The sequence below is a fragment of the Geospiza fortis genome, unplaced genomic scaffold (assembly GCF_000277835.1).
Source record: "Geospiza fortis unplaced genomic scaffold, GeoFor_1.0 scaffold131, whole genome shotgun sequence".
NCBI classification, from domain to species: Eukaryota; Metazoa; Chordata; class Aves; order Passeriformes; family Thraupidae; genus Geospiza; species Geospiza fortis.
Window position 1 is genome coordinate 1,859,327 of NW_005054391.1, and position 27,844 is coordinate 1,887,170.

Genomic DNA, 27,844 nt, shown 5'->3' on the forward strand with positions numbered 1-27,844 from the left:
ATTTTTTATTGTTTCATGATATTACTTATTAGCACATCTGAAGGAGTCCAAGTGAAGACCAGTGTCTAATAATGCAACACAAACCTTCAGGTTCTTACAGTATGGGAAACATGGGTGGTGTCACCAAGCCTTTGGACTTAAATTCTGTGAGACAATCCTGTGCAAGAGTGACATTCATGGCATCTTCAACAAACATTCTTAGAAAGTGTCTCTAATTAGTCACCTTCTCTTTTCTTTATTTTACTTTGAAATGGAGTAAACTTCAGGATTTGATTACAATCTATTTTCTATCGCCATTGTGGTGCAAAATCACATGAAAAAATAGGTAAAACAATTTTTGGAAGCGAGAAATGGAAACGTTGGTTCCATTTCAAACTAGTCCATTTCAGACTAATCAAACCACAATGAGGTAGGTGGCTTGATCTTGAGGAAAGAGTTGTGATATAGGCTCTCCTTCTACCTCCTTTGTCAGGCAAAGGTAAAAACAGCTCATTAAATAAGCTGAAATTCCTAACCTGTTCTTTCACTCCCACTCTTCCAGCGCCTGCATCAAACAATTATGCAGAGACTCTAACACAGGCTATGTAACATATTCTGGGAACATACAGTAAAAGAACCTTATTAGCACTCTCCATTAGCTGAAATGAGCAGGAGCTAGTAAGCTGAATTTTAGGTGTAGGGCATTACACATCCCACAGAGATAACAGAGAAAATTCACGCCTCTTTTAAAAGCTGTCAGAGTGTAGGCTGGGAAAGATAATACAGCACTGGGTTGCATTAAGATCAGGTACTGTGCAAACAGAAAAGGTGGAAACTTAAGCAAAACTACAAAAGCTCAATCTCTGCAGCTAAATTTTGCCACAGGGTCAGATTCCCATGTCCCTGGGGAGCTGAAGAAACCCAGAAGACAGACAGCCAGGCACAGAAGAGCTCATTGCAGGTCTCTGCAAACTTCCCACAGAAATCTGCACTGAACAGGGAGACTTTGGCCCTTGCATGCCTCGATTTCTTACATCTGTTCCTCATTTCTAGGAACAAGCAGTTACAGTCATGAAGGACCAACCACACAGATGCCATTCCTCCCTTCTCCATTTGCCACCTAAGAGTCACACTGAAATCCACATGTGCAACCAGTTTCTCTCTGGATTTAAATGCAATGGAAATAAGGAATTAAAAGTGGAGACAGCAGAGTGAAGCTTTCCTGAAGTGAATATAAGAGCTGGAAATGAAATCTTGAAAACTGCAAAATTTCAAGAACAGACATTTTGGTTTCTGTGTTTGTCTGAGAAATGGAGACAAAGCAGAGAGAAGGATGCATAGGGCTGATAGTCCTAGAAGCAAATCTTGGCAAGGGGAGAAGTTCTTTGCCAAGTTTGGCCTGTAACTATTGTTTATCTAGCCATTGATGGCAAAAATCATAGAATTATTTGGGCTGAAAGGGGCTTTAAAGATTACCTAGTTCTACCTCCCCTGCAATGAGCAGGGACAGGTCTCATTAGAGCAGATTGCTCAAAATGCCAGCCAACCTGGCCTTGAGCATTCCCAGGGATAGGGTATCCCAGGCTTCTCTGGATAACCTTTGCCAGTGCCTCACCACCCTCGCAGCAAAGAATTTCTTCTGAATATCTAATCTACACTTACCCTCTTTTTGTTTAAATCAAGTGCTACACTTCACACATGGGCATCTCTTTCCCCATGAGTAAGCAAAAGGAATTTGGCAACCTGGACAGGACTGCCACCCCTGCCAAGCCTACTGAACCACAAAACAGCTTCCCCCAGAGACTCTCAGGTATTTTAAATTTGTCTAAACTGAATTGACAATGCCATCTGCACCATTCAAAACTGCAAAAAGCCTCACAGTGTCCAGCCTTCTACCATCATCCCAGACATGGCTTTTTCAGAAATTAATTTGAGTGAGCTTCAGAACAGATTTTTTCCTACGTGGGAAATCTAAAACTTAATTAGTTAATAAGATGCCAGTGCTTTATTGCTAAAGGAAAACAAGGAGGGAAGGGGTGCTGTCCATATTCCTTTCTGGGGAACTGGTAATCTACAGACAGGAGACAAACGTGGGTACTTTTGATTTTTTTTTTACAGCAGCAAGTCCCTGCATACTCCTTTATGAAACAGCTTGTCTAAAATTCTACTTGACGAACGTATTCTCTAAAGTGGTCTCAGAGATTTGTTTCATCTTCATTAGCAGTTCAGCTGTTTTTAATAACAGATTTTGAGGGCAGGTGAAAAGGGACGGATTCTCTTGCTGACAACTATTGCTGAAAATGAATTTTAATTTGTGTGTGTGTGTGGAACCAACTTAACATGGACAAACCAGCACCTAAACAGTTAGGAAGAAATTAAATCTCTCCATGAGGAGACCTGTACGTGTGATTTAGAAAAATATCCATTTTGATCACCTAGTATATAAGGACATGTACAACATGGCAGCTACCAGTGTCATGTTCTTGACCTAACAACTCAGGTGGAGAAAAAAACAGGATGTGTTTGTTTTCCAAGATGCAAAAGCAAATGAGCTGTGGTCTTACATACTTCTGGTTATATAGAATAGAGATATTTTATTCTTATCGTATTAATGGGACCAGATCCTCATCCTCACAAGTGTGTATAGCACACTTTACACTTGATAGGAGATTTTTTGATTGTATAAAGCCAGGGTTGATGACCTGACACTGTGTGTCCCTGAATTCTCTTTCCTAAGATACAGAGAGAAGTCTGACTGTCTGGGACAGCAAGGGATGCATCTGGGATCCAGCTATTCCTGGCCTAAATAAAGGAGCCCACAGAGTAGACAAATTTGTTCCAGGAGTCAAAATAAAGAAGGAATAGAAACATGACAGAAATTTGCTCTTGTCTGCCTAACTGAAAGAGTAAGAACTCTCCACAAACATGTGAAAAAAATAAATGCATATGGCAAATATGGATTTGTTTTAGACTGCAAAGTATACTGACACTTTTAGCACGTCTGTGGAAGACCTTGACATATCTCAATGGAGAGGGTGACCATACAAACATATCAAGGGCAATTTTATTCTAGATTAGTTTGCACATATCTTGAAAGAGCACCATGCAAAGGATGCAGAGCCAGGGTTGACCTATCTAACTCCAGACCCAAGTTACATTCAGTCTTTTGAGTGGTTAGGCTTGTTTTCTCACATACAGCACAATATCTCACTTTTGAGAGGAAGTTACTATACATTCAACTGACTCTTTGACAACCCTTACCAGAAGAACCAGTTTTACTGACACCAGTTCTTAAAGGCATGGTACTGGTCTTTCACTTCATTAAATTGAAGGCATTGCTTGGAGAAATGGAGCTTAATTAACTTATGATAAAGCACTACTAAATCAGAATCTGGTATCTATTCTTTGGAAATAACCAGAATTTCTCCTTGCTTTCAAGGAGAGGAAAAGACTTTATTTTCCTTAGCTGATATGTCCAATTAAAAATTCGACAAATCACATCAGATTAATTAAGTTTTATGTGAAAGTACAGTGTATATATTTTACTTATTAATGTATTTCATTTGCACAACTCCGGTTATAAATATTGATCTGTTTGGACCATTAACTGAAGTGCAGCTTTAAAATAGAATGATCAAATTCAATAAAACCTAAATTTAAGAATAGTAAATTTTGTTTTTTAATACAGCATCCATCAGCTTAGGAGAAGCCAGCTGGATTGAAGAAGACATAGCTACAAGGCTGTTCCCCACAGCAGCCACTGAAATAGAGATTACAAGTGTATTCTTCAGCTGTTAAGAAGGATCATGGTTTCTTCTGCTGGTTTACTAGTGGCAAATTAGCTTAAAAGTATCACCATAAATAGATAACATAGGGTAGCTAGCGCCAAATGTGTTTATTAGGCTAAATGAGAGTATTAACCTTAAATGCAATGGAGTTTCCTGTCCACATGCAACGTCACTCAAAGTCACTCAGGTCATTCAAAGGTGTGAATGGTACTTTCTGTTACAACTCTGCATTCTGTGTCATCTGAGACTTGCAGGCTCTGCACTCTGGCCATGGTTAATGAAACCTCTAAAGATCACAAGGGCATTGAAAGGTTAATCATTATCTCTGTTATTCTTTTGCAGGGGAGGTAGGAATATCAGGGATAAGGGAAGCATGCACAATGAAAAGGGGAAGGAATAAACAAATTATAGTTTTTTTAGCCAAAGGTAAATTCATCTGTGCATGTTGGATTTATCATGTTCAGAGAACAGTGCCTACATGAGCTAGAATACACAGAATGCAGAGTGATAGCAGAGCTAAAGGCGAAACTAAGAAAGAAATAGGAGTTTGTCCAAGCTCTGTCTGCAGAAGAGGTGATATGCTAATGGTTGCCAAAGAAAACTGGAGAGCTTTGTTTGTGTTTATGGATGGCTCTCATAGAGCACTTTCCACATCACATGTGACTGGGTGAAGAAATAAGGCAGGGCTGAAAACAACCCATGCTGTCCCTACTACATCTGGTACAGAAGGGGTGCTGGGGAGCACCCTCCAGGTTACAACTCACACATCAGACTTGTTCCAAATGTGCTTCTGAAATAGCTGAATGTTCTATTTTACTCAGGCTGGGATGAGAAAACCTGACCAGTTTCAGCTCATTTTGACCTAGCAGTCAGCAGATACCAAGTGGAGGCTCACAAAGTTTCCTACTTGCTGAGCTACTGTCCTCTTAAAACAATCCAATGTAAGTAAATGCTATTTAAATCGATTGTGTGCATTCACAGACAAAATTGGTTTAAAATTTATTATGTGTTGTGGCTCACCATGAGAGAGAACAGAACATACATTTTAAAAAACAACCAAGTTTTCTTAAAATAATCAAACATTCAATAAAAGAGGTTTATTGATGCCATCTTTATTTGTTAGGATGGGGAATGGACTATTTTACTCTTTTTCTTGCAAGCTAAGCAGTGCTGAACAACCATGGGAAGGATACAGGGATTTGCTTTATTAAGTTTAATAATAATTTCAATTGTCTTTGAATTTATTTTAATCTTTATTTAAATATATAATGCGGTGTATTCATCTCTGCAGTTCTTGAATTGCCCACTTGCATAAGAAAATACACTTCAGAATATGCTTATTAAAGAACATAATGGCTTTGAGGGATTTTCAAAAGCAAAGAGACATTGTAATCTTCTCTCACTGTAGTAGTTGCATATTTCAAATGTAGACAACGTTTGCTTTACAACTATTAATTATTATGGCTGCCAGATACAATTAAAGAGCAGCTTGTGCTCTTCCTATGGCTCTCTTCAAGCATTCACCATGTAAGTCATTACCGAAATAGCTAGATTAGAAAATACTAATGGCCAGCCTGTGTATGATCTTTACTTCCCAAAACCCTAAAATAACTTGCAAAAGAGAGGCATTATTGACCTGTTGTTCTGAAGAGGAGAAATGAAGGGCGGAGACATACAGGCTAAAGCATTTGCCTGTTTGAGGTAATTCCACTTGTAGGAATTGTGCATGGAGAGTACAAAGCCTTTTCAAAGGCATTTCACCACATAGTGAAAGGACTTTCAAAATGCTTTCAACAAGCTTCCTCTTAAAGGACTTTTAATAATTATTTTCAAAAATACTCAAAAAAGAAAAGGGGGGAAGAGTGAGAGGATAAGTTTGTTAATGCTCAATTATTCAGAAGAGTGGAAAGGAAAGGATGCTGTAAAAGCACACAGAAGCATGGCACCATAGTGGAGAAAAACATGAAAGCCAAAATGCAGTGTCAGTAAATATGCAGTGATGCACCAGGAGACACAATTTAACCTGATATGTGCAAGGACAGGCTCTGAACTATCTGCCCTTCATCCAGAATGAGAGCTCCCAGTCACAGCAGCTGATTCCATAAAAACATCAGCTGGCCCAAGAAAAACACAAGGGGATGCTTGGAAATTCCAGGAAACAAATAGAGAATCAAGCTGCAAATGTAATTATTTCTTTTTATAAACCCATGGTGTGCCCATACCTCAACATTGCCTGCAGTTCTGACTTTCTGGTCAGAAAAGCTGTACAAGGGTGAGAAAACATTCAGATAATACCTTATATTCTTGTCACATAACAAGAATAACGTCCAAAGTAGAAATAACTAGATTAATACTCTTTTGCAGAGAAAAGAGAACCAAGGGTAGATGTGACACAAATTAATAGAAATGTCAATAACATCGAGAAGATCATTAGACAATTATTTGATTTTTCACAGCTCAAGAAGTAGGGGAAAAAATGACATTATCAGCTGACAGGCTGAAAAGAAACAAACAAAAGAAGGCATTTTTATAAGCAGCACAATTAAACTGAGAAATTTCTTGCCCAAAATTATTCTAAATCATGTTTATTCTTACCAGTTCAAACAGCAACAGGGTCAATTCATGGAAATTATTCCACCAAGGACAGTTAATCCAAAAACAATGTTTATATCCAAGGATTGCTGGAAGCAGGGAGAATATGCCAGGGAGGCATCAATGTATAATTGCCCTGTTATTGTGATTTTCTCAACCATCAGTACTTGACTACTGTTGAAAGCCAGCTACAGGCTAGGTGAATCTTACCACCCCTTAAAAAATGCCTCAGTTGTCTGAAGAGGCCCCCCACAAATAGAACTGGTTTTGCTGATACAGATACTTCTGTTGTTTATTGTGGTCAGTGGGCTTGCCCAAAGAAACCCAATGGATCCCAAACAGAATTTGATGCCACAGATGATACCAAAGTCTATGAATGATTTCCTCTTGGGTGGAAGGATGAAATATTGACTATGTTGAAATCAACAGAAGTTTTGGCAACCCCTGCAGTAGAAGCAGGATCTTACCTCATTCTACCTGATTCCCAAGACTCAAGTCCTCCAAATACATCAGGTTTTCTCCTGGTGACTACCAGAATAGTTAACATGAAAGGACAAGAAGATTTCCAAAGTACAGAAGTTTGCAGCATTCTGAGCTGGTTTTGGCTGGGGTAGGGTTAATTTTCTCCACAGTAATTGGTATGGGGCTGTGCTTTGGATTTGTGCTGAAAGCAGTGTTGATAATGCAGAGATGTTGTTATTGCTGCTTGCACAGAGTGAAAGCCTCTTCTGCTGCTTGTACCCCCTCACCAGTGAGGGGGCTGGGGCTGCACAAGAGGCACACAGCCAGGACAGCTGATCCCAGCTGACCCAAGCGATATTCCACTCCATATGGCACCATGATCAGCATGGAAAGCTGGGGGAAGACAGAAAGGAGGACATTGGGAGCGTTTGTTTGCAAGTCCCTGCTACACGGGATGGAGCCCAGCTTTCCTGGGGATGGCTGCACGCCTGCGTGCCCGCCCACCCAGGGGAGGTGGTGAATGAATCCCTTGCTTTGCTTTGCTCCTGCACAGCTTTTGCTCTGAAGCTGTCCTTATCCCAACCCATGGGGTTTTTCACTCTTGCTCTTCCAGTTCTCTCCTGACCCTGTGAGTGAGAGAGTGGTTGTATGGTACTCAGTTGCTGGCTGGCTTAATTCACAGCACATGTCTTCAACACAATGTGAGAGGAAGTGTTACTAAACAGGACTTTATTCTAAAACAGCATACAAAAATGTATGAGCACCGTGACTCTGGAATTGGTCTGCTACAGTCAGTCTCATCAACACATTAGTTCTGTTTTAACATTCAGATAGCTGACATTGAAAGCAAACCTGATTTTGCATCTTAAAGAGAAGCATGTAAAATGTTTTATAGGCTTTCACGCTTTATTTGAAGATTATCATAAAGTGAGATTTTTTTCATACCACAAAGAGTGTAAACCATAAACCTTTTAAGACTGCTGACAGTTATCACAGTTTTATTCAGAGGATGATCTGGTCTATATTTTCATCAGAGTTGAAAGCATCAGAACTGAAGTTAGAAGTCCACAGGTGGAAATGAACTGTCCTTAATTGAACAAAGCCTCCCTTAAAAAAAAAAAAGGAGTTATATGGATTCTGCCAGCACATTTTCTTTAGCCTTTTAAAAAAACATTTGAATCAAAGGATTATTTGATTTGTAAAAATGAACATGTTAGTGGATTTCAAAAAACACTTGATATAGTATTACTCAGGGGATGAAACATGGGGTTATGAGCTAGAGAATGAGTAAACAACCTCGTGTAGCAATATACATTTACCATATTAACATTTTCTTGATCCATACAAAAACAATAAAGGAGTGAAAACAGAATCACTGCTTGTTAGGAAAACCTCTCTATAAGGCAGAATTTTCTGCATACACCTGACATGGCCCCATTTATTAGTGAGAGCCATTTCAATATTTCTTTAGGAACAGCAATTTGCTTAATTGTGGCTAAGCAAGATGGCTGAAACTGCTGGGATACAGAGAGATTTTTAGCCATGACAATTCATGAAGTAAACTAATCTCATCTTGACAAATGAATCAAATTTTTGGATTCTAAGTCTAAATCCAACAGATGAAGCTAATCCACTGAGGGTTTTAATAATAAGAAAGGGGAAATGAGATGAACCATATAGCTAAATTATAACTATATAGCTAAATTATTGTAACTAGACAGTTGGAAAAGCAGAGACAGTTTGCACTTGTAACAAGTTAGATGTCATGAAACCATGTAATGGAATAAAAACCTTAACAAAGAATTAAAACAAAGATGGAGGACTTTAATTGAAAACTTGATCAATTAGCACAGAGGCCATAAGAAGGAGGCAACAGAGCATGAAATTTGATTAAACTGAACCATACGTCCTACTTCATTTTCAGCGATGTCGCAAAACTGATGACCTTGAAAAGAGAAGACATTAGAAGAGTGTAAAATAGCAGCTATCTCAATGCTGGCTAAAATAGAGAACTGATAATAAATATTGTACAGCAGGGAAGCCTTAAATTAAAATCACATACGTATTTAGAATGGAGAGATGGGTAGTCATAAATTGCAATAATTGACATGCAATCCAAATTTTTTACAATGGATCTAGGCAGAGGGAAAGCGAGAAAGTGCCCTAACTCCACAAATTTGACAAACAGAGCAGATCATACTCCAGCTCACTGACTACTCAGATTATTGTTTGATAGTTGGCATGATTCTACTGCTTTAGGTGATCTTTTTGTAGTCAGTAAAGTAGATCAAATTCTAAAGATGCACTAAGTATCTACAGTAACACAGCGCTGGAGTCACAGCATTATTCTTCTGTTTTGACCCAAAATAAAATCAGGAAAAAGGCACTTCTTCACCCATGTCACCCTACCATAAAGCTCTCAAGAGCTCCTTCTTTTTTTGATAGGCGAAATAATAGGTGAACCTGCTACACTGCTTTGGATACAAGATGCCTTTGTCCTTGCTGCAGAAGGCTAAAGCTCTCCATTGCTCTTACAGACCCCTACAGCACCTGCCCACCCAGCTACGAGCCCATATTCTCATAGGACTAAATGCAAGGACTCTGACGTTCCTACCGCCATACAGAACCACCAACATCAGCCCCAGCAACGTGGGGCTTACATCTTGAGCTGCATTTCAGCTTTATCCCAGCTATAAACAAACAAATTATGTCTTTCTGACCTAAATCCTACTAAAACAAAGGTTCTCCTTTAGTATTTTTTAACAACTTGGACTGACACGGAGACATTGTACAGCTTCAGGGTTTTATGTCATGTGGCTGGGGTGTTTTGTTTCTCTACAATGCTCCTTAAAATTAAATTTACGGTCATGTGGCAGCTTAAGTGATTCGGAGGTGGATTTTTTCCAAAGTGTCGTGTCCTTGCAGACATGCAATGCTGGTAAGATTTGAATGAGATCATCCCAGGTGGCTTTTGAGTCCCACTTATTGTGAATTCCAAAACAAAACAATATCATATATGTATCATGTGATGGTTTTGCTATCAGTGTTCTGAGAAAAAAAATGTTATGAGTAGAAATTCCTTGTAAGAAATTTGAAAAAGATATTTTTAGGTTAAAGAGGATTTACAGGTTGCTCTACCTGTTTGTGCATACTCAATGTAGAATAAACTGATGGCAGGAGAATAATATTAGTATCATGTCATTTTCTGTTACGATGTCAAAAAGCAAAAAATGAATATTTAATTCTATGATGGCTGAAAGTGAAAGGAATTTCTGCATGTCTTGTATCAGAAAGTACTGCACTATACTGTCCTGGAATAACTAAGTCAGTTAAACACAATGAAATAGGTTGTCCACATGGGTGCTTCTTGCTTTACTGATCTACCTCCCCCTGCAAAAAAAGAAAGGGGCAAGCACTGGTGTAAGACTGATTTGCAGTGGTCAGGGCTCTGCTGCATCCTATCATGGGACACAAGTGCAAAGCACAGAGAACGCTCACAACTGTGAGGAACATTTCATTTTTTCCAAATAATTAGTGAGTAGTTTTGTTTTTAATCTATTCCTTTATTTTTAGCTTCCTTTTGAATGGTCCACCAAATGATTTTGCCTGCAAATTTCACAGTCTGACCTTTTTAGATCTTTCCTAACCCACTCTTCTCTCATTCTATGGGAAATGGAGAAAAAGTCTGCAAACACTGGACATTTTTTTCACACATTTGCTTACATTTTCCTTGGACTGAGGGAGTACTAGCAGAGGCCCTCATATTCCTATAAGGCTGCTGTTTTTTATCTTCTTCTTCAGTGTGTGTACAAACTTCCCTTTCCAAAGCAATGAAAGACACCAGTAACCAGTCAAATAGTCATATAAACATTTCTCTAAACAATATCAACATGAAAGGAGAAGGAGTATTATTTATGAAAACTTATTTTTTTCCCTTTTTTTTCCAATGAAGCTTACAAAAATTTACATCAATCTGGCTTCTGGGTGCCCATGGTTTTTCTTTTAAATTTTATATCATGCATGAGAGGCATAATGTATTTATTCTGAGATAGTACTAGTTTCATACATTGCACTAAATGAAGTATACTGCTAAATACTACTTTTTTGACAGTCAAGTGACATATGAGAATAAACATGAAAATATCAGTATTAATGGGCGTCTAAGAAGGAAGTACAATCTGTTAATGCAACCATCTTACAAAAGGAAAAAAAAACCAAGGAAACCAAGACTTAATTTTCTAAAGGAAACAAAGTAACCAAAACAGACCTGTAATTCACATTCCTCAGAATTCACAGGTGCCGGGAAGAGACCACCACTGTGTTTTAAATATGCACTGCTGCTACATGGGCTGTAAGAACACAAATAGTCAAACAGTCCATTTTTAAAAGGCATTTTTCTCATCAAGCCCACCCAACTTCACTGGTCAGCAATGGCTCATAGATACAGTAGATCTGAAAAAGATGCAATCACAGCATATAAGAAAAACCTCTAGAAAAATCTCTTTGCTGGCAGGAATCACAAAATTAGTAGGGCATATTCAAGGCAGTTCAGCAGATGCACTGAGTGATCACACAGTGGCCACAATCATCATCTCCACTGGCCAGGTACCTATGGAGGCTTTGCACACTCCTAACCCCAGAGTATGGGGTGTGAAGCTCCTTCTTCCCTGTGTCAGGCACGAGAAGCACCTTCCTCTGCCTTCAGACAGAACCCAGAGAGGAGGACTCACCACTATCTCATTCCATAGGACCATACAGCCAATTATTTCACCTGTATAATATTTGTTTCTTTTTGGAAAACTTGATGCATTTTTAAGGACTGGATGGATGCTTTCTGAGGATTACACACGTTGATTCTGATATAGGAATACCATATGGATTTTTTAGATGCCATATGGATATTTATTAGCAATGGTAAGCTTTGAGAAATATATTAAAGTTTTTATTAAAAGCAAATAGAGTGCTCTAGCCTTTTTGGGACAAAAAGCTACATGAGGCAATGGAAAACTCTTTTTCTGAGAAGAAGTCAGAAAAAGAAGCCGAGGTGATTATTCTAGGAGGTCCATTTTAACCCAAATTATTCATTCCAAAAAGTCCTCCCACCCCAAAGTCTATGCTGTTGTGCATCCTGTAAAAAACACACATGCTGAACACCATATTATGTTTTTATGTCTTTTGGGATATGCACCAGGTAACCAGTGATCTCTTACTCTCTTGCTCCAGCTCCAGTGGACATGTGGGTCCTAAAACTCAGTGCAGGACCACAAGGAGCCAGATCAGAGATTCTCAGTCTCAAGTCTACCCCTTTTTTGGACTCCAGCTTGCCTTGCTCAGGGGGAGGCTGTTGTACACTCATTTTATTCTCTGCAAAACCCTTAGAAGCAAACAAATCTCAGAAGGGGTTTGATGCTGCAGCCAGAGCACAGGAATTGTAGGCAGCCTGGCCCATGGGCAGCGTCCAGGCAGCAATGCAGACGGACAGACATACCATGTCTGCTTCACCAAGTAATGCAGGCCAGCAAGAGAAGATTTTTAGACATGAACAGCTGGTGTTTAGGAACTGGTATCTGCACAAGCTGCACTTCAGAGAGCTTCAAATTACTTCTGGTCTGGCCCCATGCACTGAGATCATTGCATCTGAAGCATGACTGGAGCATGTGTCCTGACTTAGTTTCATCCAAAAGAAATCCACTTTGAATACTCTCAGACTTGCTCATGACTTGAGAGTTTGCTAGATGTGGAGAATGGGTAGATAAACCCCAAATCCAGCCCAAAGTAAACCACAAATGTGGTTCCATCCATAAAGTCTTTAGCAGAAGAGTCAGAGATCTTTCAGACAGCTCTGTGACATTAAATGGTTTTGGTATTATCTCACTGACTCCAGCAGCTTAAGGACTTCCTATTTATCAAGCCTGATTAGAGGAAAGAGGGTTTCCTAGACCTGGACATGCTGTTTTACAACTTGTGTGGCATAGTTGGTGACATGTAATATGATTCTAGCAATAATATTTGTGATATCTGACACCAAATTAAGAACCAATATAAATTTAGAAAGAGGGCTATATTTCACTCTTTGTTTAAACTGTGTTATTGAGCAAAATGATCTATGTTAGCTGTAAAATGTGATAAGCATGGAGGATCTCAGGTAAGAAACTAAAATGAAATAGGATAAATGAGGCATTCCAACTCTTAGTTTTCTGCATTCTTTTTTTTCCTTTTTTTCAGGTATTTTCATCCCAATTTAACTTCTACTGATGTTCAGCTTTTCTTGCCAAGTCCCCAGCAGGTTTATCAACCAACTGTTCATTGTTTTAACCAATAAATTTGTTCATTTTGCTGTTTAGTGTAGTACCACACCAACTGTTGACCTTGCAGTGTGGCTTCACTTTAACAGACAATTTACTAATCATTTTGTTATTTCAAAATTATCAACATTGTTTTTAAGATGTTACTTGAAACAATTAGAGTGAGTATCGTTCATGTAGATTCTCCTTTTCAAGTGGGTACAGCAAGTCTTTTGATTTTTCTGACTTATTTTTATCCTCTGTAAGGCTTTAATTCTAGTGATTCTTATGAAAAATTCAAGAACTAGAGTTGTGTTTGCAACTGCAGCTTTTAATTTATGATTCACCACTTTTGGAATACCAGACTTAAGATACCCTGCAGCTAATTTTCAGAGGTGCTGAATGTCCACAGCTGCTAGTGGCAGCTGCTGGATGCTAGCCTGTCTTGAGACTGGCAGAGGGATGGCATGTTAAACCACAAGACAATATTGCCAGTGGCCCTGTGTCAGCCCTGAGTTGAGGGAATTAGGGCTAAAGAGAGGGCTGCACAAGTTAGGAAGTTATTACTGGTTTGTACACGTGCCATTCCACAATCAAGCTCTGTGAGAAGTTTATTAATGCCACAAATATGAATGAAGCACTTCAACCTATCTCCAAAGACATTAGGCTTTCAAAATAGCTTTGGGAGCCGAACAGCTTAGAAAGCACATTTCTAAGTAAGCTACCTCTCTCATTGCTCATAAAAATATCTATACAAGGAGGTAGTTTGGAGTACCCAGCTTAAGGCTGGATTTACTGACAAGATGTATCTGTGCTCTTACTCATTATTCCATACTCTCATTCTGCTAATAGCACTCTGTGTGGTACTTGTGTTTTCCAAACACATGATCAGACAAAGGCACACAAACATTTCCTTTTTCTTCCTTAGGCAGAGTTGTGTACAACACCACACCAACTGTAATTCCACACTCTAGCTTTGCTTAGCAGTAACTCTGTATAAGTGAAGACCTAAGGATAAAAATAGCTTAATTGCTACATCCCTTTAGACCTGCATCTAAGCCAAGAAGAGTTTCTGATCCTGGCCCATAGCCTGCAGGAATTCATGGAGAGATGTGTCCTCTGCTGCAATTAAGACCTGCCACCAGAAATGCTTTGCAGGCAGTCATCCACTTTACTTGGAGTGAGGGAACCAAGCAAAGGCTTATTATGATTTTGTCTTAAGAATTCATACATGGTCAAAAGCTGTTTTACATTTAGAAATGTTGAATTAAAATGAGATGGTGCCAGTTTTCATACTCACCTTGAGAGAAAAGTATAAAATTGAATCTTGCTTCACCTTTTGCTTTGATTATGTCATTTTAAAACCTTGTGTTTTGAAAAGTTGGAAGCCTTTAGTAAATTTTTTTTAATTTATCAATTTTGTTATTACCTTTAATTTATAAGGTTTCACATTCTTTATATAATATTCTTCAGACATTTGATTCAATATAACACTCTGCTTCAGCATTATTAAAATAAAATTGTTCAGCATTCCAAAATAAAATAGATTAGCATTTCTAGTTTAACTGAGATTTTCATTGTTATTGAGAAAAAAACCACTCTTTGAAACTCCAGAATATCTTGTGGGATGCTACTTTCTCACTTGCTGTGCTTCTGGGTCCTTATTAACGATAAATGTAAATAAGAAATACAAACTAGTACCTCTAGAGGATGAAAATGAAATCTTCTAATCTCAAGTCAGATATTATTTCTGTACCTTCACACTTGAGAAAGAAACTGTGCTAGTTAGCAAAGGTCAACACATCACATATTCATGTCAGTAATCATTATATAGCTTTTCTTTCTTCTTCATTCTCTTCCAATAACACCTAAGTGATGGATGACAATCATAACTGCAGTTTACAATTGCTTTTCATCCCAAAAGATCCTAATGTGCTTTAAAAGCCTTTATAGAAATGTGGTTTGAAGAGATTATTTAGTCTACCACTACTGTTCAGACACCTCTGGTATGAAATTTGACAACTGTTCAACATCCTTATCACACAGAAAACTAGAAGTGAATGGGTGAATCACAGGTCAAAAACATAATCATCTACTAGAGATGAGACCAGAGTTCCAAGATTAATAATAATAATAATAACATAACCAGAACAGAGCAAGTTAACATCTGTGTCTGAAGGAATGGTCTCTGTGGAGAATGATGTGGAGCTTAACAGGCTCTGGGAAGTACATTACTTTCTTTGAAATGAGTCTTTCTCTTTCTCTATACCCTGACAGTTCTTCTGAAAAAAGTGGAAAAGTGACCAGGTTCTGGGATGCCCTTCTCTATCATACAAGAAGCAGGATGTGTAAGGATCTGTCTCACTTCACTCTTGTGAATCACCTCTATATGATCCATAAATTAAAGGCTTCCCCACACAGTCTGACCTTTAGTGAACAGCAGTTACCAAGACAGTGTCTTTTTAATATCATTCCCTTTCATTAATGCTTCATTCTCCACCTATCATCTAACACCTGCAGTTGGTTATACACTGTCCTTTCAAAGGAATCCTAAAATGCGTGAAACTAATCCCTAAAATTTCCAGGCTCTGATCCCTGGAAGTGGTCTTATGTGTCTAGAAATGGAAGTTGGTCATTCCATGGCTTCAGAACACTTTGGGATCTAAGGCCTTGCTGTGCTCTCCCACCTCCCACCCTTTTGCATTCTGCCTTGGCTGGAATAGAACCAAAGGCACTTAATCCAAAGGGAAAGCAGCCTGTGCATTGCACCCTCCCCTGCAGCAGAGCATGAAGGCTTTACGAAGATCTTGGCAGGGTTTATAATGGTGCTACTCTTGCTACTGTGAGTCAAGAGAGACTCAGCCGTACTTGTGGCACACTAAATGCAGGTGGGACCTTTCCTCTCCTCTTGCCAATATTAGGTTCTGGCAATTTGCATACATGGGGCCAAATCATTATCAGATACTCCAGCTGCACCTGCATTGCCCAGGATCTTGGCTCCAGGCCACATCTGCTGAAAGGATTCAGAGCTCAGCGCTGCTCTCATTGTATGTATGAACTGAGTCTGCACTGAAAGTGGGCTGAGCTGTGCTTAGCTCATTGCTCACTGACATACTCCTGCAATATAAAAGAAATCATTATTTTTAAAATATTGGTAAAAATCACACCTACCTCAACTCCTTTTTTGGTGATTTAATTATTTAAAGTGCCAAGGCTTAAATGAACTACAGAAAAATGAGGTATAATTCTACCTGGAATACCATTATTTCACTGAAATTTAATGGCCCACATGCATTGTCATTCTGACACTTTGTTTTCATGCACACATAAATTTCCAAGGAAACATGTTTTGAACATATTTTGAACTGAGTTCTTTTTCAGATTTGGTGACCTTTCCCATGCTCATTTTGTATTTCAATTTCATGTTTTGACAATACAAGCAGGAATGTTTCAGCATTGCTTTACTACAGGGACACTGGGCACAAAGAGAAACTTAACTCCTATGGCTTAATAAAAAAAAAAGTACCATTTTATGGGTTCTGGCACCAGGAAGACATAAAATTACAAGTGTCTTCATTGTGGTTTTTGTGAATGAAGGTCTTGATGGATGTAGGACCTGGCTGTAAACAGTGCTCTTTAAACATTCACAGAATAACTAAAGTTTAACATAGGAATAAAGTCTTCCACACATTTGGATCAAAATCCTGCCAAATCAGTATCAGTCTTTTGAATCATGATAAAGGTTTTAGGTTGAACAGAAATATATATTAAACCAAAAGAATATCTGAGTTTTTCAGAATAAAAATGTTTTGATTCTGCAGAGACTCCAGGCTGCATACTTGTCCCTCATGATGTTTTAGAAAATCCTTTTTGTCTACTTTTCATTAATTTTTCAACAACAGGGTCCCCACATACATATTAGAAATTAAATTAAAACTTTCAGTTCAGACTCTATGAACCTTGATAATTACTGGATGTCTTTTCCATTATTAGACTTAAAAGTTTGATTTTTTTTCTTTTTACTTACTTTTTCTCAAAGGTGATCTGGTAATATGTTGTACATTCAAAAATATTATTTATTAAACTTAACAGTGCACTTTGCTGTGTCACATCTATTGTTGCAATGGACTATGTAGGTTAGCACCATTCTTACTGTGCCAGTTGATAAGGCACCTAATTTAACACACTACCACTCCTGTGTTTGCATGCAGCCACTGGGATGCATGTATCTTTCCCTGAAGTGATTGATTTTCTGTTGATGAAAGTTTATTGGAAATCCTGAGACTACAGAGGCTGTTCAGCTGATATCTCTGAGTCCTGAATATGGATTAAAAAATACATTATTTCTTTCTTTCAATTTGAAAAACAGGCACAGATAATCAGATCTCTTTTTAAAATGACACAGTAAAAACGAGATACAAACTTAAGAGTGGTTGATTATGAGAAATAATTCCATTTGAGACTTTGCACATGATTGACATAGTCTATGCTTTGAGAAGATTTAAAAAATCTCAAGAGACAATCTTGTAATGACTCATTTATTATGTATATCTCTTAATTATAGAGGGGTTAAGGATGAGTGAGCATGAAAGCCAGGGACAGAGCTTTATGCATCCCATAAACACTCCTTGCAGATATTTATATGTGTCCTCAAGCACCTCTGCATGAAATGCAGCAGCAAGGACACGTACTACATTTCCTAAAAAACTTCTGCTGAATGGAAAGTGTTGGCTCTCTTGCATCTGAATCCTGCCATGACCCCAGAAGCCAAGCAGGCAAGAGCAAGGAGAGGACCAGCAGCACACTTTCAGAGAGCAAAGGTCAAGCCAACCTTTCTTTGTGCCAGAGAGTAACAGGCAGGGGTGGGGGTACAGAGCAGCCAGGCTGTAGCCCATGCACTACTTTACCTTAGAGCCACAAGGCAAGAATGTTCTATGGGGGGCTGGAGCAACCACCCGCAGTGGCATGCCAGGGAATGCATATCTTTGGCTTTCTGCATCCCCTGTTCTCACTAGATGCACACTTGGAGAAGTGATTCTCTTCAGCAGGGTTTTTGGGGGTCAAAACACCAAAAGGTAGTTTGGGTATAAATACAGAATGACCTTTTCAAGAATATTTGCCCAAAAACTTCTGTCCTTGGACTAGTTATGCATTGAGCAAAGGTTTTCTTTTTCTTCTGTACATCCTTAGAAGAATTCATTAACTATTCTTTTCAGGGTCACAGACCAAAGTTCAAATGGGTTTCATTAAACATAAAAGGGAGATTTTGTAGCCAAGTTGTCTGCATACTTCTATTTACAAGCTGGCATATGAAAAGTCAGCAGGTGCCTTTCCAGAGCAACAGGCGTGATATATAGCTCTTAGAGCCTTCTAATACCGTCATAAACACCATGTTTTACAGGCTGCCAGATGACTTAGACAAAGAGCCATCATAATGACTTCCCTGGCTCTGTAATAGCTTCATTTACAATTAGTGTTAGGAGGTAGCACAGCTCAGTTTTGTGTTCAAATCAGACACAGTTAGGTAGGACACTCTGGTATACAAAACATGCCTTAGCCACTTGTCTGTAGGAATTCATGCTCTCATTTTACAGTGGTGGCTACTTGGTTTGCTTTGCTATTTTGTTTGTATGCTTGAGTAGTTTTGTACCCATGCATTTTGTTTGTAAAACACAGCTGAAAATTCCAGACTGTGGCTGTCAATTTGAATATTCAACTTTTGCTATCTAAGCTGCATTGATGAGATTGAAGAGTGGATTGTTTCACCCTCATGAGTGGTAAAAGTGCCAGAACTTAGTGAAGGAATTAGGTACACTTGGAGAGAAGGTCTGCAGGGAACTTGGCAGCCTGGAATGCAGGGAAATTGGCAGGTTTCAATACAGGGAGATTACATATTCACAGCCCACTCCTGGGGTTTTATTATTCCAGGTAAAAAAAAGTATCCTGGATGATGGCAGGAACTTCCATTAAAAATGTGTGAAAATAAGGATCATAATCAACAGTAATTTTCTGCTAATGGCACCATTTAGTTGGGGTTTGGTCACAGGTACAGGATCATTGAGGACACACCACAGCAGAGTTTCCCTGGTGGTGCTGGACACATTACCCAGCAGTACTTCCCGGTTCAGACCTGGATGTGCTGCAAACATCCAAACATAAAAAACTTGCAACAGCAACCCTGTTCTATAAACATCTGACACAAGCAGTGCTCAAGACAGGCAAATATTTTAATGTCCCCAGTCTTCAAAAGATCTAATTTTAAGAATTGCAATTTTTTTTTCCTGCTTTCTAGTATTGCAGTGCTTGGGTACTATTGTTCTTTCATTTAAGCAAGACGCACTGCCCCTCTTATCTTACTTCTTCCACCTCAGAATCAGGAGAAACCTGTTTCCCAAACAAGCAGAAGGCCTCACTGAAATACACAAAAAAAGCATAAAATATTTCAGCTCACCAGAAATTCCTGAAAGGAAAATAGGAAATTGATCCTATATTTTTTTTTCTTTTTATTTATTTTTTTTACCTGCTTGCTTTACAAATGGCAAAAAATTATCTAAAAATCATCTTGTCAACATGCTTATTGTCTAAAACAAACCACAGTCACTATTAATGTCATTTAAAATAGAGGAGTATGGTGAATTATGCTAATTGGTGGCGAAAAGTTATTATCTGCTGTGAAAAAAGAGTGGAAAAACATGTTGAATATAATAGGCAGATCATCAAACTAAAAGAAATCTTTTTTTCACCTAAAAAATCAAAATAAATAAACAAATCCACACATTTTAAAAATAAATACAATAAGCACAGAAGTTGCTAGTAAAAATTTGGATCTTTCCTAGTAACACAATGGAAGACATTAAAAATAGATAGAAACAATAATGAGAACATTTCTATATGTATTACATGAGATTATCATCTCTGTGTGTGTGCAGACTACAAGATATTTCAGGTACCTTAAGCCAAGCATTTAATCATGTGAAAGTACAAACAGCATATTTCAAAATAACATCCAGGAAGAGAGGACACCTACATTTTTTAATCTCTTTTTCTCACAACTGAAGGATGGAAAGCATTACACAGAATGAGAGCAACCTGTGCCAAATTGACATTAAAATATGGTAACTGGTTATTTCACAACTCCAGAAAGCCACAGTCTGTTACTCTCTGTGACCTTGGGTTAGGTTTTCTATGTATAGTGCTTTAGTGACTTACAGGGGTCTTTAAGCAGAGCTCAGGAAAGAAATGAGCTTCTTTTTTCCTGAGCAAACCTTCACCCCGATCCTCCCCACCCGGAAGGTCCTCTCCTGTGACCTTTAGGCACACTGACTGCTGGTCTACTGATGTGCATGAGGCTACAAAGGGCTTGAGACTCTAGAACTGAGAGCACTTGTGTAAGAGGGAAAATACAGCCACACACACAAAACACGGCCACTGAAGATTTGCATAAAATTATTCAGGTGCAGAAATCCTAGATCCTTTCCTTAAAATAGCTCTCAGCATGCTTATCTTTAGGGACTTTTCACCTTGTGGATGTAATTCCTTAATTAATTACTTCCTCTTCTGTCTACAATCCTCCAAACCTCTTTGCAGATCTGTTACAACACAGTTACATATTCATGTGATTCAAGCTTTGTCTCAGTCAAATGTGGTTTTTATTCATAATATGGATTATAATCACAGTTCTTTTGAAGTACAAGCTCATCAACACACCTAGCCAACACAGGTAGCTGCTTAATTAAAAAATATAAGTAGCAATGAGCTTGATGTTTCAATGAAAGACACATTTAAATGTCTACTCCTTTAAAAGTAACTCTGCCTAGTGGTGCAGATGCTGCACTTCATTCATAATTAAGGCAAGCTTTTACCGCCTAAATGGAGTTTACAGAAGACAAATATTTATGCTTTTCTGTACTCACTAAGATAGAGGTAGTCCCTACATTAATGGCGAAGGCTACATCTCAAGATTTGGGTGTCCACAGCGCAGAGGAAGTGCCTGGTCAGTAAAGCTTTGATGTCCAAATCTGTGGATTCTAAGAGGGTGATCTCCAAGGTCTTCTGGGAGCACAGTTGTAAAACAAGTTTGCATGTGAACCCATTTATCTGGGGACCTTTGTGCAAAAGGAGGCCTCTGAGCAGCCATCAGCCTTCGTGGCCATGCAGGTGCAGATGTGGAGGCATCCAACAAATGTAAACACCAAGTGTAAAACCAAGAGGTGCACAGCAGTCTTTGCAGGCTGAAGTTTCAGTATGGGGAAGATGGAATGAGAAAAGAGTTTCAAGATGACCAAATGAGACAATGTACGAACAAGAACTAATATTTAACAATAATAAATGTTTCCTTCTAGCAACCTAGTTGTGCATATTACCTTCAGCCCTGTGCTGTCCAGATGCTGGATGATCTTTAAGGAAATAATGATTTCCCCTGCATCTTTTCTTCTTATTTCTTCTGCTTCTTGGTTTTGAGATTTGGAAAGATGTGATGTTGCTGGAAAACTTAATCAAAGGAACAAATGTGCCTGACAGATCTCCCTGGGCTGATATTCTAATTGCTTGCTAAAGTTTTACAGGTGACATAAAAGAGTATCCTGTTTCATGTCCTGAGATTAGAAACTTCACTATTGTGACAGAAATTCTTATAAAAAATGATGCTTGTAGAGAAAGATGTGCTTACTTGAGTAGCTTTGGCAGCCAGTGTGATTTGGCTGCTATGAAACTAGTGCGAGTGTCACAGATTTGGCTCCATTCCCAGCTCTTTTGTGAATTTGCCCAAAAAATTATCACTCAATCTAGTCCTCTTGTTTTGTTTCCTCAGTGGTGCCAGGGTTTGGACTGTCCACACATGACTTTGCAAACTACCTAATATAGTGGGTCCCTATTACAGCTAAGAGGGAAAAAAAAGGCAAATCCTCAGCAGGCTTTTGAACATAAGGCAGAAATCTTTAAGTTCATTCTGTATTCAGCGAAGAACCAATGGAGAACAGAGCACTAGGGAAATGAGTTTCCTATGTTTCTAAATAGACAAGTTGCTGCATTCTATCATTTTGGGCTCTTTTCAGTCTGGATAGCTGTATTTCCAGATAATGAGGTGCAATTTCTCCAAAGCAACTTTAAATCCTGCTGCATATGATGAAATGTTTCAGTGTTTTTCATTTTCTTGTTTGTGTTCTGCAAAACAAAGAACCCCAGAAGGACAATAACAGGGAGTTGATTGGAAAGATATTGGGACTATCAGGGGCTTCAGAAAAAAGTTACAAATCCTAAATATGGTAATACCTACAGTTTGCTAAAAGCAGCAATTTTGTGGCATTTACTTTAGTGCAGCCTTTTCATTAAAGAAAAAATTAGGAGAGTTAAACTTTAATGCATTTTTTGTCTGTGTTGACAATTCAGATGGGTCTTGGGATTTGTTTGTGTATTTGTCTATTTATTTCCTCTTAATTGGATTATAAATGGTCACAGAGCCAATTCAGTCTCTAGAGTCTATAATTTAATGATGTTCTGAACCTCTTTCTGAAAGTTCCCACAGAGGAGCTGTACTGAGAAAGATGCCACCTTTTCTTTTCGTAGTGTAATTAAACTTTACTTGGCTACCAACAAATTCATTTACAAGGTCTTCCTATAATTTAAATGAAATGTGAAAATTATCCATTCTTTGACTTATTTTCAGGAAGGTGTATCAATATAATTTAGGAAATTAAATGTTACCCAGTTGCCTTCAGACAGATGATCTTAAAACCAGCCTCCTTTGCTTTCCTTCCTTTTCTACCAAAATTTTTATACTTTGCATAACTAAGGAACCACCTCTACTTTGCCAGTCTCATAGCTAATATACCATGAAATTGTACAGGCCATATCCCCACAAATGCTACAAACACAGAGCAACATCTCTTTATTGCTATGTTCTTATTCTTTCTTCTTTTCATTCAAACACAGCCAGGTTAGCCCATATCAAAAATAAAAACTAATCCATCTTTAAGTGCAGATAAGGTCCATGAAGGAGCAGCACAGCTGCAGCCCTGTCAATGTTGCCTCATTTATTGAGGCAACAGAATTGTTCCATGTCATGTGGACTAGGAGACAGAAAACAGGCCCTGGACCATTAGTAAGAATAAAGCCTTTGAGGCTTTCACCTCTGAAGAAAGAATTATACCCCTGGAGAACATCAGCATAGAAGGGATCTCTGGTACAGTAAGTCATAGCAGATGTGACAGCACCCAAAGAAAGTGCTTCCTCCCACGAAGCCCTCCTGACACAGTCATGGTTTGGGCTGCTCCTGTAAGAACATTTTCAGGGGTGGGTGAACTTTAAAAGCAAATTGTCAAAGCTGCAAGGCTGTGCTACTGTAGTTCAACTGAATTTAAATATGAGAGAGGAGATTTCAAAAGACCAAAAGATTTACAGCCTCATTACACTGAAAATAGCTGCAATTTTTATGTTCTTGAGTTTTGAGGAGCTTTAAAAAGTTTTCTCTTATAACTTGGGGCTTCTATGCAGTATAAGGAAAATAGCATCAAAAGAATGAGTGTCTGGGTCAAGACAAAGCCGTAATTCCCAAGCTGTTGGAAGGAAAAGAGATGAAGACAGAACTAGGTCAGAGACCCAGCATTACAGCTCTCCAGATTTGCTTCTGGTGCTCTTTTTGGTATCCAGGGAACAGGGAGAAGAAGCCTTGTGCTCACCTCCAACAACAGGTGCTGCCCCAGCTTATCAACCACCAATCTTCAGTTCATTTAAAGCTGCAGCTGGCCTGATTTTGCAGTGTTCTGGTACAGGCAAAGTATCAGGAGGTCATCACCACAGGACTGCTCAGAGCAATCTGCTATTTCAGGCAACTGTTTTTGCCTATACCTACAGACACTCCAGAGTTCATGTGTGAGCAAGAAATGGTTTCCAAATATAGAAATGCCAAACTGGTGGCCACCAAAACTACTGGAATGAACAACTCTGTTTGCTGTATGTGATAAGGTGATAAGGCACTACCTTGTTGTTTTTAACTGGTCTTTTTATAAATTCAACTCTAGGCAGCTTTGAAACAAAATAAAAATGAAGACAGAACACAGTTGGAAGAAAATTATCAGCATAAACTAAGTAAATAGTCAAATCAAATTGCAATCATAGGGTGCAAAATAAGAGTTTTATGTAAGACTAAGAAAGAGGAGAACAAGGGAGTAAAGATTGTAATTGTATTGCTTATTAAGGATACCTAAAACCATGACAGAGGCAGAGGACAGAAAGATTAGTCTACACCTCAGATAATGTACATTTCAAGCTGAACTGAAAACCCTGAAAAGATTTTCAAAAAGCAGAAGCAAGTTCTTTATTTAAAAAATAATGCAGGTGACACTAAATACCTCCATGACTATAAAAGATGGGCATCCAAAACCTTGCCATATCTGTCAGCTGCATGTAAAAACTGTTTAGGAGTTTGAAAATGAAGCAACTGGAAAACCTCACAGAATATTACAGATTATGTGGACTTAGCGTTTCAGAATTTCTAGATAAAACTACGACTTGTCTAGGAACTCTTCATATTTTTAATTACCCTTTTGGTCTTGTGGATGAGATCAAGCTGAGTAGAATTATGGAAGTACTTATAGAGGTATAGTCACTGTGAACCAGATTTGAAGCTATTGGGAGAGTGACAGAAGTTAAGCCATAAAGAGTCCCTGCTTTATATTCAGAATATGTATTTAGTGAATCACTGTCTATGCCTTATTTCTAAGTCACAAAACACTGCCACATGCTTTATGTTACTTTGCACAGCAAGGAGAATCATACTAAGCCCTGGTCAATTCCCCTGTGTCCATCTCTCACCTGCTACAGTAACGTGCAGTGATTCTTTTTCTGCTCTGTCAACCCCACATATTGCCTCTGCCTGAGACTGAAGTTTCCCCAGCCCCTTAGGAATAGTAGATGTGTCTGCAGCGTTAATATGCCACCCAGCACATCTAGATGTAAGTGAAATACCAGCCTGACAGTTCTCCAGTCTCCAGATCACCTTGTAAAGACTTCTTATATAACCTTGTGAGGTCATTTCAAAGCACTGTTGAAAACTAAAGGATGTTGGCACCCAAGGTGAAAGTAAGCACCCTCAGAAATACACCCACTTTAGAAGAAACCCCACTTGATTAGAACCAACATGAGGACATTATGTTAAATCCAATGAGGGCGTTTTTGCCAATTTACTTTTTTAGATTATTTGTCCTGTTCCATGTAAGTTAGCAACAGTTTCCACAAGTAGAAACGAATCCATTCTTATTTGAACCTATGGAAAGACTAAGCAGAATTTTGCAATGGTTATGTGTTTACACAAGACCAAACTAATGCAAGCATTATACTCACCATAACAAAGAAGACCCAGAAGGATAGATGGCTGAACTGAACAATGACAATGGGACACTGAAATCTCCAGCAGCCAAAAGCAATACTTGAGATAAATTTTTAAAATTAGGTGCCTGAAGTTAAGCACCCACATTCATATGTAGGCAGTGATGTGAGTGATTTGAGCGGTGAAGGATTCAGGCAACCACTGCTTACACTGGAATCACTCATTAAAAATCAGGTCATACAATTCTCAGCCCACATATAGATTTAATGCCTAAATTAGGAAGGAAATTTTGGAAGTCTTGAGTTCTGAATCTTAAAAACACTAGAAAACTTTAACATAAACATGGTATCAAGTTCTCATATATGGCAAATCAGCATTGCCCTATTGGCATAGTGAAAAAGCATTGATATTTTAATGAGCTGAAGATCTGGCTTCACAGTCTGCTGTGGCATTTATGTGTCCATGTATGGATAATATCTCTATATTGGCAGGGAGAGCTGGAGAGAAACAAGGGAACAGTCCCAGAAAGAAGGAGTTACGGGTTCAAGCCAAGATCTGTATCCAATCTGCTGCGCTATATTGCACACATCACTTTGCAATTCTGAGCATTTTCCCAAACAAACCTTCACCTCTACATACCTGTTTAGACTGTAAAACTCCTCTTCCTGTGTAGTCACACAATGCTGAGCAGAAACAGATTCTTAGCTCAGTTTGTGCCCTCACCTGTTATTCCAAACACTATCAATATTAAATATATCTGAATTTATAAAACCAGCCTAGACTCTCTGACTTGGCTGTGTAAAATCTGCCCCTGACTCAGCAGAGAAAAAATACACCTGACAGGCCTTGAATCTGCATCTACCTAGGTTTGTACAGACTCCATGTAATGGATGTAACTGCACATGAAATGTTACAATGACAATAAATACACATAAATCTACTAAACTGATGAGCATTCACTCAGACCTGATTAATGACGCCCTCAAGAGCAGCACCAAGCTGCATTTTCATCCTTAAAGGTGAAAAGCAACAGTTTTAAAAGACATGAAGCAACACAGAGGGCCATTTCTCTTCCGAGCCCTTGAGAAATATTCCCAGCATGATTCTGCCCATCAATACAAAGGCACTGCACGGCAGCCAGAACTCCAGGAGGTAAAAAGCGCCATCAGCTCCACCACAGGAGGGACAGGAACATAATCTCTGCACCATGGTACGAAAGGTGCTATGCAGTACCTGAGCAGAGACTTGCAGGAGAACCCCAGACCCCCAACAGCTACCCTGGAGCACCCTCACAGTGAAGTGAGCAGCTCTGCCCTTCAGCCTCATACAGCCAGGCAGGAAATCTCCAAAGGTTCTGAACCAGAGCTGCCTTTCATCCACACAACACAAAGGAACACCAGCTCTGGTCTGCCTGTGCCCATTCATGCAGGCATGGCTAAAGAAATGCCATACGCCCACAGTCAGTTTGGAAATCAGCCCCAAGGACTCCTGTACCCCATCCTGTTCCCACACCAGCAGCTCTCTCTGCTAATCACACGCAAGTTTATGCTGCCAGTGTTATTTAAATGGGCTGAATTGGTTCTCCGAGTATTTAATAAATATTGCCTGCTGGCATAAAAGGGATTGAAGAGCTGGAGTTCTGAAAGAGCCAAACATCCCTTTTGGCACCTTTGCTCTAATGATGCAACTGTGTCTGTCAGTCTCTGCCAGTCTCAGCAGACTGGCATTAAAGTGACGTTTTGCACAGGAAAAAGGAAATAAACAGATTATGCTCCATCTGATGCATAAACAGTGGGATTTTATTAAAAGCCACCAATGCAACTTCAAACAGCAGTGCATTGTATTCTGCGATTCATTTGCAAATCATTGGCCAAGCAATAAAATCTGTCATTGTGAAGTATTTTTATTTTAAATAATATGTGGAAATAGACTTATAATTGTTTTCTTCTGGGAGGAAAAAGGAGTTCTGATAATTAGGCTACCTAGTTAATTACTAATCCTCTTCAAATATGGCTAATAGTCTGGTTTGTCAACAAAGCTTAATAGAGATGGAAATGAAGTGTGTCTGATTTTCCTAGCCACAGTACTTTCAGAAATGGCAGAGGTGTTTTTCCTCCCTTTTCCTACTGAGAAGCAGATGTACCATAGGTCATGGCAAGATCCTGGGCACAAGCACAACTAAGTTTTGATGCTGAGCACTGTTAGCCTTCCTGTCTTCTCCCTGCCCTGGTCTATGCCCTTGTGAGGTAATTGTAATACTAACTCCGGCAATAAATATTAATCAAGTTCAGTTTTTAAATTTCTCATTGTTACACAATCTCATAAAATAAAAACAAGCACAAGCAACCACTAAATTTTGGCTGCTTGTTATAAAGGGACTAAATTTTGGCTACTTGTTATAAAAGGGACAAGGC